Raw genomic sequence first — 15,782 nt, 5'->3', positions numbered from 1 at the left:
CTATCGTTTTTTCCGCTGGAAGTAAGTTGCTCACGCTCAGCAATAACGACACGGGCACATGGCCGTAGACGCCTAACGGCGAATTGGAAAGACGTCCACGTGTCTCATGCTTGACGCACAACCGAGCCCCGTAAGTTTCCCGATGACATTGACAGTACACGGAGACGAAGCGTACGTGCTGCTGTAATTGCGAACCGTAATTGTGACGCACAAAGACGACGCACAAACACGCCCACGCCTTTGTAGAGCCTTTGCATTAGTGTCAACAAAATATGTTGCTGTACACAAGTACGTATGCATACATGTCGCATGAACGCTAACGCTTCCTCTTCTTCCCCGAGACGGTCGAACGATAGATACCTCGTATATGGTATGCTTGTACAAAGGGCGTAGCTAGCGGCCGAAAGGCTTGGCCTTTCGTTCCCAACGTGGAAGCGGCCCGCTTAGGGCTAGGAAACCAGCGCGACCTAATGGACCACAATAAAGTTTTTCCGTCCATCCACCAGTCCATCCCACTACAATTGTGCCACAACCAGCTATAAATTCGCCTTACTCTAACATTATTTAACACACAGTTTACAACCAAGTTGCAGCAGCAATTGCAACTTAGCGGAGTCCGCCTCCCCCAATTTTTTTTTTATTAAACTGCACTAGCATAGCTAGTGGGGATGTGTCTCGAGCGGCAAGGAAGGAAAAAAAAAAAAGAATGAATATACACTTCGAGCCAACAGCTGTCCTGACTAATTCACAGGTCCAAATTAAGCGAGAAATAAGTGATCTGGGGCTCATATACATATAAAAGTGGGGCTATAGCTCAGAACACGCGGATACCTCATGCGCAAAACAAGCAAGCACCTTAACTCACCAGCAGCCCTATATGTTCTCTTGCCATCGCCAAAATTGCGCTCTCTTCCATTTATTTTTTTCGTGCCCCGAGAAGGCACGGGCTCTGAGAGGATCATCCATTCAGGCGAAGAAAGCGGCACCTAAAGATCCGGTTCGTTCACCTCATGGCATCCTCGAGGCCCTAAATGAATGACGACACGTTTCGCGTCTCCAAGAGCTATGCGTTTTCACGTTCCGTGCCTTGCTTTCATGCAACGTCGTCTACCTTGTGAAAAAAAAAAAAGAAGAAACGGCTGTCATCCGGTTTATTATAACGCAACTACGACTTTGCATACACGCTATATACCTAATTGGTCTGACAAATGTGGCCCACTTATGGAGACGACATCCGCCTATATTTCCCACTACCCTACTATATAGTGGACAATTCACTGATAGCACGCTCCCTTTGCTTAGCCTTGGCCGGCAAAATATGGCGATTCCTTTCTTTCGATTCTGTTACATTCCCACCATCCTCCGTCGACGACCAGCCGATGCTGATCCTAACGTAGGCGAAATGCCGCGCTGGCGAAGCTTGCCCGCCATGTGCCTATCCGCAGTTCACGTGCTGAAACTGAGCACATAAAGTAACAAGTGACGGACAACGTGCGACAGATAAGGAATAACCCAGCGCCTCCGAAAGCGTTCGTCCGAAACGAGAGGAACACTGACAGGCCTCTTGACCTATACAATCGCTGGCACACATTGGCCAACGTCGAGCGAGACGCCGGGTGTTTTAGGCTCGGCACCTTAGGAAGCCCGCGGCTGCTACGCAAAACCTGAGTGAGAATAGCGGTTGTAATCGTCTACCAGCGATAAGACTAGAGAGGGAGCACATGTATGTTGGCTCCCTCTCTAGTCTTATCTCCCTCTTATCTCTTATCTCCCTTGACTCCCTCTCTAGTCGGCATATTTCTCAGTCGAACTTCGTAATCCGGATGTCAAGAAACTGAGCGCTGTAATGCAGAATCACCGTGCGCGATAGGGGATGGCACCCTGCAACCATCCATGATAAAAGAATGCACGGCCCAGAATTTGAGTTGTACTATACAGCTAGGGACTTTCCACGAATATAAAAGAAGCCACGATGAGCGCATGCAAGTTCTCAAAACGAAGACCGAGTCCCGAGTATATGCAAGACTGAACACCGCCTTAGTATACCTTATATCGCCGCGGCAGCGTAACAACGGGCTTTCGTCAGCAACGTCTCGTACCTTGCTATCTTGCTACACCAGCAATGAAAGCGTCACTTTTACGTAACAGACAGTTGTACACGCTCTGCCTTCTTGCTGCATGTGTGGACCCAAGATAATCCTTAAGCAGTGGCTACATTTCGGCCCTCGTTTCGCCGCCGAGTGCTCCAAGCATGAAGTTTCCTTCGAATATTACTAGAGATAATTCCCTGGCACTTTAATCGCTCAGCTAGGATCGGAACGATGGTTGGAGCACAGATTTGTCTGATCTTCGTGCTTGAGGATATGTTTAGTACGTTTCATCTGCATGGACCCACTCAAATATTCAACCAATTCCACTTTTTAAAACGCAGAAAAGACTCTGCGCACATGCAAGTTTCTTTCGAATGGTTGCGTTTGTAACACAATAACTTGTTGAATATAATCACTTCGCTAAATCACGAAGCAATTTAAGCGAGAAGGACAAACTCTTAGGCGAAATCCGTGCACTGACCATAATTCCCATGCTGGCAGTTTTCGTAAACACTGGCGCCTGAGTTTCCTCTAGTAATGTATGTCGAAAACTCCATAGGTTCAAGCTCATCGCCGCTTTCCAACGTCTTAAGCATTTCAGTTGCGTGTAAGGTAATCCTGCGCACCTTGGCCCGCAATGGGGCGGAGTTTTCAGAGCTGCATCGAGTTGCAGAATGACTCCGGGCTGGCGACCGCGTGGCGCGTGCGACCCGCAGGCGCCCTTGTATTTTGCTCCTCTTTCTTCTCCGTTCTTACCCCTACAGCTCAATATACACGTTACCCCTACCCCAAAGTAGGGTGCAAACCAGATGCCACTCTTCCGGTTAAATACCATGCATTTCCCCCATTTTAGTGCTATCTCTCCTCCTGCTCCGACTTCGAAAGCAGCAAACAGCGCCTAGTTTTTAGAAACATCCATATCACGTCTCAAGACACCTACCGCGCACGTCGGCTATTGCGTGCAACGCTTAGACACTAAAACTAGGGAGCTTTAGACAAAGAACCAAAAGTTAGGGGACGCGCAATCGGTCGGGCGTACAAAAAATGCAGAGTCTATAATTAAGTTTCAGTTTTTGTGTACGCAACGGTGCCGCGGTACGCTAATTCCTAAAGCTCTCTTCTAGCTACTCGAGTACAATGGGACTGGATTAAGTTATGATCATGACATTTCAACGAACGCTGGAACGTGCAGGTTACTGCGCGCTGAGACACTTATGGTGCGGTACACCAATAGAAAACCAGTTTCTCAGCGCTATTACTATATACTGGAAAACGTGTGAATTATCAGCTCTGTACGTTCTTGCGAGCGGTCACGCATCCCGAAAACACATTATGTTCTGCTGTGAATCGAAGAGGTCAAAGGTGACGTCGGCACGTAGCATGACAGGGTGCGCGAGGTACAACTAACGCATAAACGTGACCGCTCCGGGGCGTACACATGTACGTTTTTCTTTATTTTCTGCGTCCAAATCAACTGGATAGGAGAATACTAACGATCTACGTTAAGTTAGGCATAGTTAGCGCTGCCCCAAGAGACTTGAGAGCACAGATAATCGTTCGCGCGATAGCGAATAACATCCAGATGCATTGTTCAACGAGTTATGTAGAAAAAAAGCATGTATAGGCTCATAATAAAGTTGGCACGATTAGGCAAACTACAAATCCGTTGTCCCGACGGCCTCACAGTTCCGCGTCACTATGCGGTCAGCTATCAGGCTTATCAATACAGCAGGTCCATCATGGTTACGGAGGCGAACAATAGGCTACTGGGACAATAAGCGACGGGGGCACACCAAGCTGGAAAGAGAAGAGCGCGGCGAACGCGACGGCGAAAGATAATACTACGGCACGTTTACGTTCGCCCGAGCACGCGTGCTCGGTTCGCCCGAGAACATGCCAAGGTCTTGCGGCCGTCAGTACGACTACGTGCCGCGGTAGAATTTCGCGAGACGCGTCGGCGGAGCGCTCGATTTGCGTGCATACTATTGGAGAACACGATGGCGGACGACTTCGTCCTGGTGGCCTTAATGCGAGAAACAAAGCGACATTTCGCGAGCAGTATTCTCACTGAGAACTGCTTTGTTGACGGTACCGCTCCTTTTGCAGTCTCTCTCCAAGTTTCTCTGTCAAAAGTGGAACGGAAGCCTTTGTAACTGGGTTTCCCCCCAAATGCGCAAGACAACACGTGGATCTTCGCTTTCAGCGACGGCCGGCTTGACTAGTTTGCGAGAAAAGTCTGCATCTATTTCCCGCAAGCTGACTCGAGAGAAACGGGACTTATGACTTTTATACCTGACAAGATGTTGTAACCTGACAAGATTGCATAGCCCATATAGGAGCACTACGATCATTGGATGGGGGGGGGGGGGGGGGGGGGGCGGCTTCACACGGCACCGGCTTTCGAGAGAGACTCAAAGGTTTCCTCAACGCGTGCACGTACGAACGCTCGCTAGCGTTTGTCGCAGCGCTACAACACATACACACAAAGAAGCTCATAGGTTATGCCTGCATTAGCACTTAATTTCAACGGGAGTGGTGCAATAAGGCACACTGTCATTGAATTCTTGACACTATTCGTCTTTTTATGTGTATATATATTGCGATAGTTATACAAAACGTGGCTACATTCAAGTCTCTAGAAACCTTCCTTTCTTGTTTTCAAATTTCGAATTTTGGCATCTTGTCCTTCAGAAGAGACATGATAGCAATTTTGCCCTCTGGAACTTGAATGTCTTCTAATCTATGATGCGGACGTATATTCAAACTAAGGTTGCCACATTACTCCTTTCCGCATTAAAAAATTGACTCGCCATCCCGGCTCAGTGAAAATAGATGTCCCGCGAAGCTGTTGCAAAACCACCACTGCTGAGGGAGTGATGTAATACTTTATTGATGGTTCGGATGCTTGCTTTGAGCTTGTTCTTTATTGAAACGTATGCTGTTCTATGTGTTGTATAGGTGATTCCAATGAAGCAAGCACTGTTGGCTTCATTTTGCCGAGCGCTTGTAGTCTTTACCTTACGAGAATTCGAGCCATTACATTTTTTTGCTTGCTTTCGGGGGTATGAACCATTGTTTACGGCGACATGAGCCATTGCTGATGACAGATGCTTGTTTTGGGCTTGTTCATTATCAAGGCGAAAACCTTAAGTGGCTCGTTGCAATGGCTCACACCCGAAATAAGCAGCGTCGTCCAGTGATACAAAAAGAGTAGATGAGTGGTATTAAAAATATCATAATCAGCAATGGCTCATAGTCGAAAAAAAAAAAAATCTGGAATGGCTCACACCCCCGTAAGCAAGCCAACATGCAGTGACTGAATATGGAACATAGTAGAGAAGCATGGAGCTCTGGCTGCAGAGCGAATACCCCAACGTACCCCGGGTTCAGACAGCCCCTTTTCCATGAAAAGTTCTTAATTCATTCATTCATTCACGAAAGAAACGAAAAAAAGAAAGAAGGTAAGAAGAAACGAAAGGAAGAAAGAATGAATGAAAGGAAGAAAAAAAGACGGAATGAAAGAGAACGCAAGAAAAAGAAGCACGAAAGTATCTTTAGATAGTGCATTAGGTACTCGCATGTGTCGTTGAGGAGATCGACCTACAGCACAATACTGTTACTTCACACAGCAGCTCGTTATGTCTTGCAAGAAGTTTGACCCCTCCGATCGCACATTTTAATGCATTAACACGTGTGCAACAGGCTTTCGCCTTCACGTGTTAGAGTTGTATAACATGCTGTCGATATTTCTTAAAACGTACGCTTTTCTTTACGTTGTATGCGTGATTCCAATGAATATAGGCATCGTTCGCTTCCCTGGGTGCGTATAGCCTCTGTATTACGAGAGGAGTGAGCCACTGCAGTTTTGCTTGCTTAGGGGGGTATGAGCAATTGCTGATGATAATTTTTTTTCACAGACGGACACGAACAACGCCGAGAGACTAACAACTTCGCTATTAAAAAAAAAGAGATAAAGTAAGGTCCGCGTCAAAGAGGTGCTACAAGCTATCAAAAAGGCAACAGTGAATGGCTCCGCAATTCTGACCACAACTCGGATTCTGCATGGCGCTCAGAAATAACGGCATCATGCACCGACGCTTCTTTCATTTTAGCATTCTAGATGGCGCATTGGAGTAAAATGCTCCAAATCAGCGACAGCAACGACCTTGACACTACAAGCCGATCACGACAGATTCTGCGTCATTGCTATCTTATCGTGATGTCATGCCGCCTCGATGTTACTAGAGAGCGGAAACATCTCACTTCCTTTTTCCGTTCTTGCTCATTCGCGCACGCGGTGACGTACGTCCCCTTTTCGTCGCCCCCTTATATAGTTCCGCGGCCGTATACACATCGCGCACACTCGGATGCTGGTGAACTCTGTATAGAGCGACACCGCGCTTAAGTTTTTTTTTTTTTTCCAAGGCCACTGCACTTTCTCAAGCACGCAGTCTGTCGGCTCAGTGGCGCGCTGGAAAGGCCATTGCCTCTAAAGTTTCTGCGCTTTCGTATTTTGTATACGCATAAATGCCGCGTCGATATCTCTTGGAAATTCGGTGCGATGCACGGAAAGAAAAGCCGCCCAGTTTTGAGGGAATCTTTTCCTTTTTCATTCTTTCTTTTTTTATATTATACATCTCGCTGACTTCGCGATTGTGACGAGAACGGGACGCGCTGTGCTGCGGCACGTGAGGAAAAGCGGGAAGAATCGGAATAAACTTGCTCCATTGACTTCGACAAGGCAGATTCGCACAAGTCTGCATTTCATTGCGATGTTGCTTTGCGTTTTCAAGTGGTACCTCTGACTTCCCCCCCACCCCCCCTGCACATAGACAGACACAAGCGCGTGTGCGCGAGCTTTCGCACAATGGCCGTAATAGATGTACGGCGATCGATGTCGAAACTGTGCGTTGACTCTACGACAAACATCACGGAGGCGTCATCGTCCGGTTCGCTCTTATATACACAAGTGGTCCGAGAGAAATAAGAATGCAATAGTCAAATTCAGATCGCAACGGCAGAATCATGCAGCAGTGCGTTCGCGGTGTTTGGCTTACTTAAACTTAGCCGTACAACGCACACCTCTTTGCTTGGAAAAACCAACGGCACCTTTATTTTGCATAAGCCGTTAGCTGACCTCAAAGAGCTGTGTGAAACGCTTCAAGCGCACGTTCGTGTTGATGCCAGTTTGCGTGCGTGTGCGTCTGAGAGTGCGCGGGGGAGGGGATGGGAGGTGCTTGCACACGTGCGCTTCCTGCAACCGGTGTACATATATCAGACAATAATCTGGCTAACTTATCCAAATTTCATCAATTAAAAGCCTTTCCTTCCACAGCGCGCGCTCTCTCTCTCTCTCTCTCCAACTAATATCCCTTCATCGCTTGTGTCTGCTTTCGAAGCGTCATGTTCTCTTTTCTTTCTTTTTCGCTGCTAGTTGCATATACAGTACGCGGCCATCACCTCCCCATCGAAAGAGCGAGTCCGCCAACAGCAGCATTCCGTTCATGGTTGCGAAAAGCGTAAAAGATACGACCTGATAAAAGATCTCTTCCCCTGACAGTTTATGTTCCCTTTACGTCGCAAGCACATTTTGCGCACTTTCAAGAAATCAAGACCGCTGTCGTGGCTTTTACGCTTGCTCGCAGCGAGCGCTGTGAAGTTGGAGACCGCTTATCGAGAAAGCGCTTGAAACAGCCTTTGACGTTTACGTCGCCGGCAATTCCCCGGCATTTCGACGACTCGGCAAAGAGCGCTCGGGCAACAACGGGAACGAACTATCAGCACGCGCTTGAAAGAGACAAGTTCGTACGTTTCGGGCTGGAGCTCGCATGCTCCGAAGCCATTCTCTTCGACATTCTTTTTCCGACCTTCTTGTTTGTTTCTTTCTTTATTAACTTACTTTCTGCCTCCACGTTCTCGTAGTAGAAACACCGGCTCCAGGCATTCTCAGAGGCTGCGACACGTCGCCAATTATGGCGATGTTCTCACAAAGTTCGCGATTTCATAATTAGTAGGCGCAGCCTCTTGCGTACGCAGCGAGAAGTTGAGAGCCCCACAGCGCAAGCGAGGACGTCCTTCATGAAAAATAAAGATTCAGGAAAGAGACCAATGCATGCTGTGCAATTTATACGGTGTCAGAAACGCGACACGGTGACGGAAGGTGGCAGTATGCATATTACAGTATAATTGAACAGCCGGCGGCAGGGAGCACAGGCCATCGCCTGCAACGATGAGGAAGGAAGCACACTGTTCTATACCTTGGCCAGCCTTGAAATGCGCCGCCGATGAGCATGCAGCCGCCTTTACGCGCTAGCCTATATAGCTGAAGGACAACATTGTCTGCACTGATTGCTCTCTATATTCTACCTCTACAAGGATCCTTCCAAAAGTGTCCTCAGCAACGTTGGCTACATACCGTACGTTGCGAACTTGGACAGCGTCAGCTCGAAAACTATGCCATGTCGATGCTCTCTGCCCGAGAATCTGGGCGACAGCCAGCACCCTCGCTCGCCCATATCACGCTGTTTGCGCTGGAACGCAGATGCCTTGTTGAGAGCCATCGCTTATCACCAAGGTGTTGCCATTTGTGCCTGCAACATCTGGTTGCGCGGACAATCTTTCCGGAGCTCTCGCGAGCAGTGAATTGACCGCAGCGAGAGCGTGTCCGAAAGTTCAGTGCGTTTTATAACGATATTAGGGAACTTCAGCATAGAGTAACTTTTTCCATTCCTCTGTTGTTTTAGATTAAGGGACCTACGAGGCTCGCGTTTCGTTTGCGTACGCAGACCTCCTGGGCACCAGCAAAGGTCAAGGAGCCATTGGCTTTTGGCTGCGCAAGTCGTTTTTGTCGCCTTACATCGTAGCCTGCATATCCGTTTGGGCTATCCGGTGACGGCTTATCTTTAGCCGCCGCAATCGCCGAGTGGCTCTACTATGTGCTATCTGCCACTGAACCTAAGGGCGCAGGTTCGATACCTGGCAATGGCGGCTGCATTCCAGTTAGTGCAGGATGCAAAAGAACGTGTGTAGACTCGCTTTTACCTATACATTAAAAACCTTCGGATGGTCAAAAATAATGTGCAGCCATCCACATGTCCCAGCCTAGCTTCTGGATGTTACAATCAATCAATCAATCAATCAATCAATCAATCAATCAATCAATCAATCAATCAATCAATCAATCAATCAATCAATCAATCAATCACATTTCATTTGAGCAGCGCGCTCAGACGGCTAACACAAACAAGGAAGGCGACACATTGTTGCAATCACAAGTTTATTGGCAAGCGTTCATATAACATACCCTCAAGGTGTACACGCGAGAGAATTATTCTAGATGTCACTCCACCGCTTGTTTTTGTCCTAGTAACTAGAATGGTTCTGGCGGCTGAGTGTTTGCTTGTGGTATGTTACTGCTCGTTTTTTGTCGAGTAACTAGAATGGTTCTTTCGGCTTAGTGTTTGTTCGTGGTATGTTACTGCTTGTTTTTTGTCATGATAACTAGAATAGTTCTGTAGGCCTAGTGCTTGCTCGTGGTATGCTCCACTTTCAACTCAACTTCATTTGCGGGCGCAGCGGTGTGTCGTCTTCTTTGTTTCCGCAATTGTCTTGAGCATGCTGCTCAAATGAAATCTCATCCCTTGTGCCATGTTGGCGTGTATTTGTCGATCGCGTGCCGTCGAGTATGGAAGTTCGTGGACAGGGATAGCAGTGAGAAATCTGAATATGTTTCCTGGTCTACGTATGCAGGAAGTAACTCTGAGCTGTAACCATAAGTTCCACGAGAGAATCAGCCGTTTTATAGCGATGCACTTTTGGCTGGGACGAAATTCAGTTTCTTCGCCAACCACCCATAATCTACAAACTCTCATAGCTGATGGCACGTTTAAAAGAAGTGCGGAAAGGCTGTCATGCTGGCCTGCGTACGCGCAATTATATAGAGTGTATCTTATTGGCCAAAGCTATGCACCTATGGTTACATTGGAAACGTCAGAATAATACACATGTATACAGGCGAGTTTGCTTCTTTTCGTAAGCTTGACACTGCCGTGAGCAAAAAAAAAAAAAAAAGAAAGAGAACCCTGCTTCCTTTATGTGTCGAGTGCTTGAGATCCATAGCCCCCACACTGGAACTCAAATAGCCTACAGACCATTTTAGTTTTATTGGCAGCCGACGTCGTATTAGAAATGTTCGGATCTGATGGTCATTTCCGTGCCGTGCACGCAGTACCAAAGCGGTGTGCGCTATTAATGCATTGCTGGTCTCAGAATGGCCGTAAAGGGCTGCACAGATACTCCAGTCACAAATTGTAACGCAGCGCTTATAAGTTAAAAGCAACCTCCGGAAATAGCGGCCGAAGCTGTTCATAAGTGCATAACTAAGATACTTTGCACAGTTTTCGTCAAAAGTTCTCAGCATCCTTCCTCTTCTCAACTTTAACTCTAACGTCTCGCAGTAGCTTAAGGTCCACGGACCAGCGTTGTTACCCTTACGATCGCTGCACCACGCTGACTATACACGTCAAAGTTCAACGCGTACCGCAGATACTTGGTATAGTCTCGCTTTGTTCTCGAGAAAGTTCGGGAAAGCCAAGTGTTCAATGGCACACTCTAATTCTGTTTATTTCGGCAACAAGAGATTCGAATGAGTCACTGTACGAGTAACGATTTTATCTGATCCTGTGTTGGCTACTAAGCCCCGCTGCAGACAGTAATGTCGACATCACAGCTGCGTGCAAGAAACCGAAGCTGACGACAGTATAAAGAAGGGTCGTTTATGCACCACTAATGAGTATCCTTGAGTATTCTCGGAACATCGCATCATCTCCTCTCCCTCATTAAAGCCCACGTGTGCGAAACGGTGGTCACGTAACTATGCCGACGTGCTCAGGCGCACAGAGTCTGCTCAAGGCAACCCCGCACTCAAAGGCGCCTGTCCGCGGCGTGCGCTTGGCATTCGTTGTCAATGCTTGAGCGCGCACTTGCGTCTTGCGTGCACAGAACGAATTCGTGCTTCAGAGCGCGAACACGGGAAGGGGGTGGTGTCAGGAGATGTATGCTAACGGGCAAGGTGTCAGACATAGGTCGTGATAGCACGTACAAACAAAGAAATGTTTCCTGAAACGTTTCCGTGAGATGGTATTACCCAAGTGATGCAGCGCTACATGAACCGTGGGAACGGAAGGAAAAGATGAGCAGGAAATTGTTGCACTGAACTTCCTCCGACTTATATCTAGCACGCTCGCACGCACACGATCGCGCGCGTGAAACAAAGCAATCTCGCTTCTATACGAGGGAACTACGTAAGTTAATTTAGACATACTGAAATTAAATTGGCCTACGGGTTAGCAATGCAGACGGGTGTTTTTGGGTCCCGCATCCCATCGGAATTCGGCCGCGGCGACTCGGGATCGAACCTGCAACCTGGCGCTCAGCAACATAACCAAATAACGCAGCAAACTCGTGTATATATATACGTGGCACGGAAAGGCAAGCGTGCAAACAATGACACAAGTGTAGAACGATACGGGCAACACAAACGCCGACTATACTGCGCCATCCTTCTCGTCCTACATATATGCCCGTTCAGCACCATGAATTCCTACCCAGCTTTCTCAACTTTTTCAGTCGCCCTGAATCTCCTCGTGACAGCTGGGCTGGTACCGTGTGTAGTATTGCTACAGTATATCTTCTGCCGAGTGGAACGCCAACGAAACTACTCATGCCAGGTGCGTCTGGAACGCGACTGCAAACGGTATTGCACGCACCGATCGCAGCGGGCAGCTATGTATACGTGCTTCCTGCGGCGGACGTCGCAGCAGTCGCCGACGTGCATAGCGCACAGGTGTGCCAGCGTAAAATGCCACGTGACGGCGCGTTCCCGCCAGCAATGCGAGGCTCGCGGCGCATGCAAATTAAAAGAAATCGGCCACGGGCGATCACTGGCGTACCAAAGAATAACAAGTAGACGTATAAAACCGCTTAACCGGAAAACAGTTCGCGTACGCACCGACAGAAGGGCCCAGGGTCGCGACGCACCAACCCCGGTCTATGGGGCTTCGTATCCGAAAGCTACGCACCTCGCTCCGCACCGTGTCGTCTTGCAACGAAAACTAGTAATGCACCTTTAAAATACAGTCTATTGCATTTTCACGTCTTGTTCTTTCAACGTCGGAAAGCTCAAAGTAGGCGTCCTTTATTCGTCCCGCCACAAAACAACCGAGATACTTTTTCCTATAAAGGAAACGCAAGAACGCGCTCCAAAAATGTGCATATTTCTTGACTTGCGAATGCCACTCTGTCACTACTCTGTTGCGAGTATGATATTCTTGTTCATTCGTTTCCTTTTCTTTGGGGCCTTGCCTGTGCTATCTAAACGCTAGTAAACCAAACAATCCTTTATCGTTAGGTTCGAGCCCCCCTAACAGTGCTGAGGTCATAAAAGAATAGTCGATTTTTGCCTAAAAGATCAGTAGAAATTAATAAGCATGTTCTTCAGGCTGGTGAAAGGAATATTTTGAAAGAAATTTTTTTTTTTCCAGCAGGGATTCAGCAGTTATTGATAGTTCTACAATGTGCCATCTGCGAAGCAGTAACACAATACTGTGCCCTCCAAAATTCTTTGCCCGTGGGCGATTCGAAAAAAAAAAAAAAAGACTGTACTCAGGGAATCTCGAAGGCCATGACTGCTAAAAAGACACTTTGTTCCATCGTTAAACGAGTTTCGGCAGGGTCTCGGATGACATCTTGCACCTGAAGTCTGATGTGTTCAGTGTGTTTTCGACTAGGACCAAGCCCCAAAATGCACATATCACTCGCTGCTCATCTGTAGCAAAAGTTGATCGCACTTTACAGTTATGTTTTAAAAAGATGTAGATGCCGTAGACAGCAGTACAAATTTTTCTAAGAAGTAGAAGATTTATCCATAGCTTTTTTCTGGTAGATGGCAAACGTCAGTAGTTCCGAAGTTTATCCCTGAATCCCCAAAATGGCAAAGAAAAAGTTACATAAATCAGCAGACCTACTGATAGATGAGTAGCTGTGGCAACACAGCTTCAGTACTGCCGAGCAACCAGGAAGGAACGCAAAGCGAAAGCGCCACGGGCAGCGAGTGACTGACCGCGAATGCTATCACACCCAACTTGTGCAATTACAGACTAAACTGGACGCGGTGTCCCAGGGGCCAAAGTAGCTTAGCCAAGAGTAAATATTGAAGAAGAGAACGACGTTCGTCCCCCTCCCGACTTACATGATCGGTCGCCGGGGGCTGCAACGTGTCCCAAATCCAGGTCAGGCCGTCGCACCGGTGAAGTCTACGCGCCGAGACGTCGACGCACGACCGCTAACATCGCCGGCCGGCACGCCGCCCCAACAGCGCCGTTGTCTCGAGCGAACACGTGGCTCGCAACGGGACGTCAGTCACGAGAAACGAACGCACAAAACGAGCCGCACAGCACGCGTTGGGGCAGTATCACCGCGATGGAGTACGACAATGAGCGAGAAAAATAGGAAAAAAAGAAAACTTTCCGTGCGCAGTTGTAGCTCTCGTCTGCGGCAGCCGGCTTCGGTTATTGTTTTTCCTTCCCAGACGGCAAACTCGGCAGTTGTCGTCGCACGACGCTGCTTTCTTTGCCGAGCTTCCTCGGCGCACAATCACACAGCCTTCTCGCACACTCGCGGTGCGGTCGGGATTACATTGCTCCCTCGCCGGTCACCACCGTTTTCACCTGTTGCAGCCGCCGGCGCCGGTTGATGTAGGTAGGAGCTGCAGAGTTCTCGGAAGGAACAGTTCCTTCGGAGTCGGTCCGGTGAAGGAGTTGCCGTCGTGGCGCAACAGGCCCCACGAGCGACCACCACTACCGCTCGCCGTAACGCCGCGGCCGCAACGGTGGACCAACCCACGCGAGGAAAAAAGCGATTCTGAAAGTTGGCTCTCTCCGCCGCGTGCGTCGTCGTGGTGTGCGGCGGGAGAGGAGAGCCAGGAGAGCGCTACGGCGACGCAGCCGCCGCCACCGACCGCCCGAAAGCCCGATCGGCTTGAGCCAGCGCTCGAAGGCAGGAATGGTTGGGCGAGGAGGCGGCGCCTCCTTTCCCACCCACGGCGCTCCGCGTGCGAGCGCACTCGCGCGTGCGGTGTTTTTGTTCGTCTTTCTTTTTTTTTTTGCGTTTGATATTTTGAGGACGGTCCGAGTCGCTCCCTCTTTTCCCCCCCTTTTTCTCTTCTAGCTTTTGATAACCTTGCGCTACGGCGGGCAGGTCGGTCCTTGCCGCTCCGTTCGCGCACCTAAAAAAGAAGCCGAGCGCACGTCGGAGACCGAAAGACGGGACGGGTGTGTCGTGGGGAGTTTTGTTTAGAATAGCAGCGCCCGCTTGGGGCAGCGTCCCGCCGCCGGTCCTCGGGAGGTGTGTGCGTCTCGTCGTCGCCTGTCACGTGACGCGAGACTATTCTCAAGACGCGTGGGTTATGACCGAGAGAGAAAGCGAGGGAGGGTACATTGACAGTTAGTGCGTATATCTAGACTATGTAACGCTGGTGGGAGCCAGAGAAGTAAGAAAAGGGAAGCTAAAAAAGAATTAAAGAGGCATATAAAAAAAACGTCGCTGCTTGGATGCTGTCCCATAATTTCCCTCTGCAAGCGCGGTGCATGATTCAGCCAGCCGGAGTTTTTTTAGCATTAAGGGCTGGGATCAACAGAAGGCGGAAGTCTGTTCTTGCCCAGACGACGCTTATCTCTCGGGTACGCTGCTTCGCCCTACGCGTATGAAGTTCCTTGAACGCCGCGTGCTTAGTTGTGACATAAGTTGTAGCAATATCTAAAGCCGCGCAGACATTGTAGTTAAACACGTGACATCGAAAAGGCTTTTCTTTCTTTTTTTTCCTTGTTTCGAGATATCTTCAATAGCGGACCAGACCGTTCGAGTGCAGTAGTTTGCACGGCAAGTTCGCACGGACTGCGCAAACAAATGAAAATATCAGTGGAAATTTAGCCGCAAATGCAAGAGAAATGCGACCCTTCAATGCGCCTTCGACTGCCACGTGGTCTATCTCTTTGCCAGTCATATACATTATGGACACCTCCATAGCGCGTCGTTCAACACATCCTCCGTATTGTTTGCAGTTCCGCATCCCGCCCATAAAAAGGGAGCCATGGTTGCTCTTCCGCAGTGTCAAGACGAGAATGGGCCCAAGTGAAAAAAATATATAAGAAAGCGAAAAAAGAAAGCGAAATAAGACATGCAAATCCAACGCAATGTTGGAATCTAAACGAGAAGCTTAAGTTAGCAAGGTAGCCGGTATGAATAAATAAAAGACTTAAAGAAAAGAAACAGAGGATAAATTATGCAGGATTGCTTGAATATGAGTTAAGTAAAACTCGGAATTTGCACGACACGCACATGTTCATGTATGCTGCAGATGTTTGCCTGACCATACGCTTAGCATGTTACTCCAGATGGCCAGGCTATTATATGAGATGACACATTCATACATGGTACGAACGCACACAAAAAATTCAAGTACACAGGGAAAAAGTTGGTTGACGCCAGTGTCTCTGATGAATGCTGAGAGAGCCATTGTTGCATGCAATGCGCTACAAGTGCTGGCCCATGGTCCGAGAGCATGGCGCAACTCTAAGGAGCTGCCACGATGGCATGCATTTCAAATGGGTCAAAATATAGTATTCATGAACGCAT

General features: G+C 48.5%; 1 protein-coding gene across 1 annotated transcript in view; it reads right to left on the bottom strand.

The window, feature by feature from the left end:
• The window catches only part of Oatp26F (Organic anion transporting polypeptide 26F), a 92,611-nt gene extending 78,157 nt beyond the window's left edge, over positions 1-14,454 (bottom strand). Inside the window, exon 1 of the mRNA XM_050183207.3 lies at positions 13,339-14,454. The gene's annotated coding sequence lies outside the window, so the exon portion shown is untranslated. The remainder of the gene's footprint in view (positions 1-13,338) is intronic.
• Positions 14,455-15,782: the final 1,328 nt, after the last annotated feature.

The sequence above is a fragment of the Dermacentor andersoni genome, chromosome 4, assembly GCF_023375885.2.
Source record: "Dermacentor andersoni chromosome 4, qqDerAnde1_hic_scaffold, whole genome shotgun sequence".
Taxonomy (NCBI): Eukaryota; Metazoa; Arthropoda; class Arachnida; order Ixodida; family Ixodidae; genus Dermacentor; species Dermacentor andersoni.
This window is presented reverse-complemented; position numbering and strand designations above follow the sequence as displayed.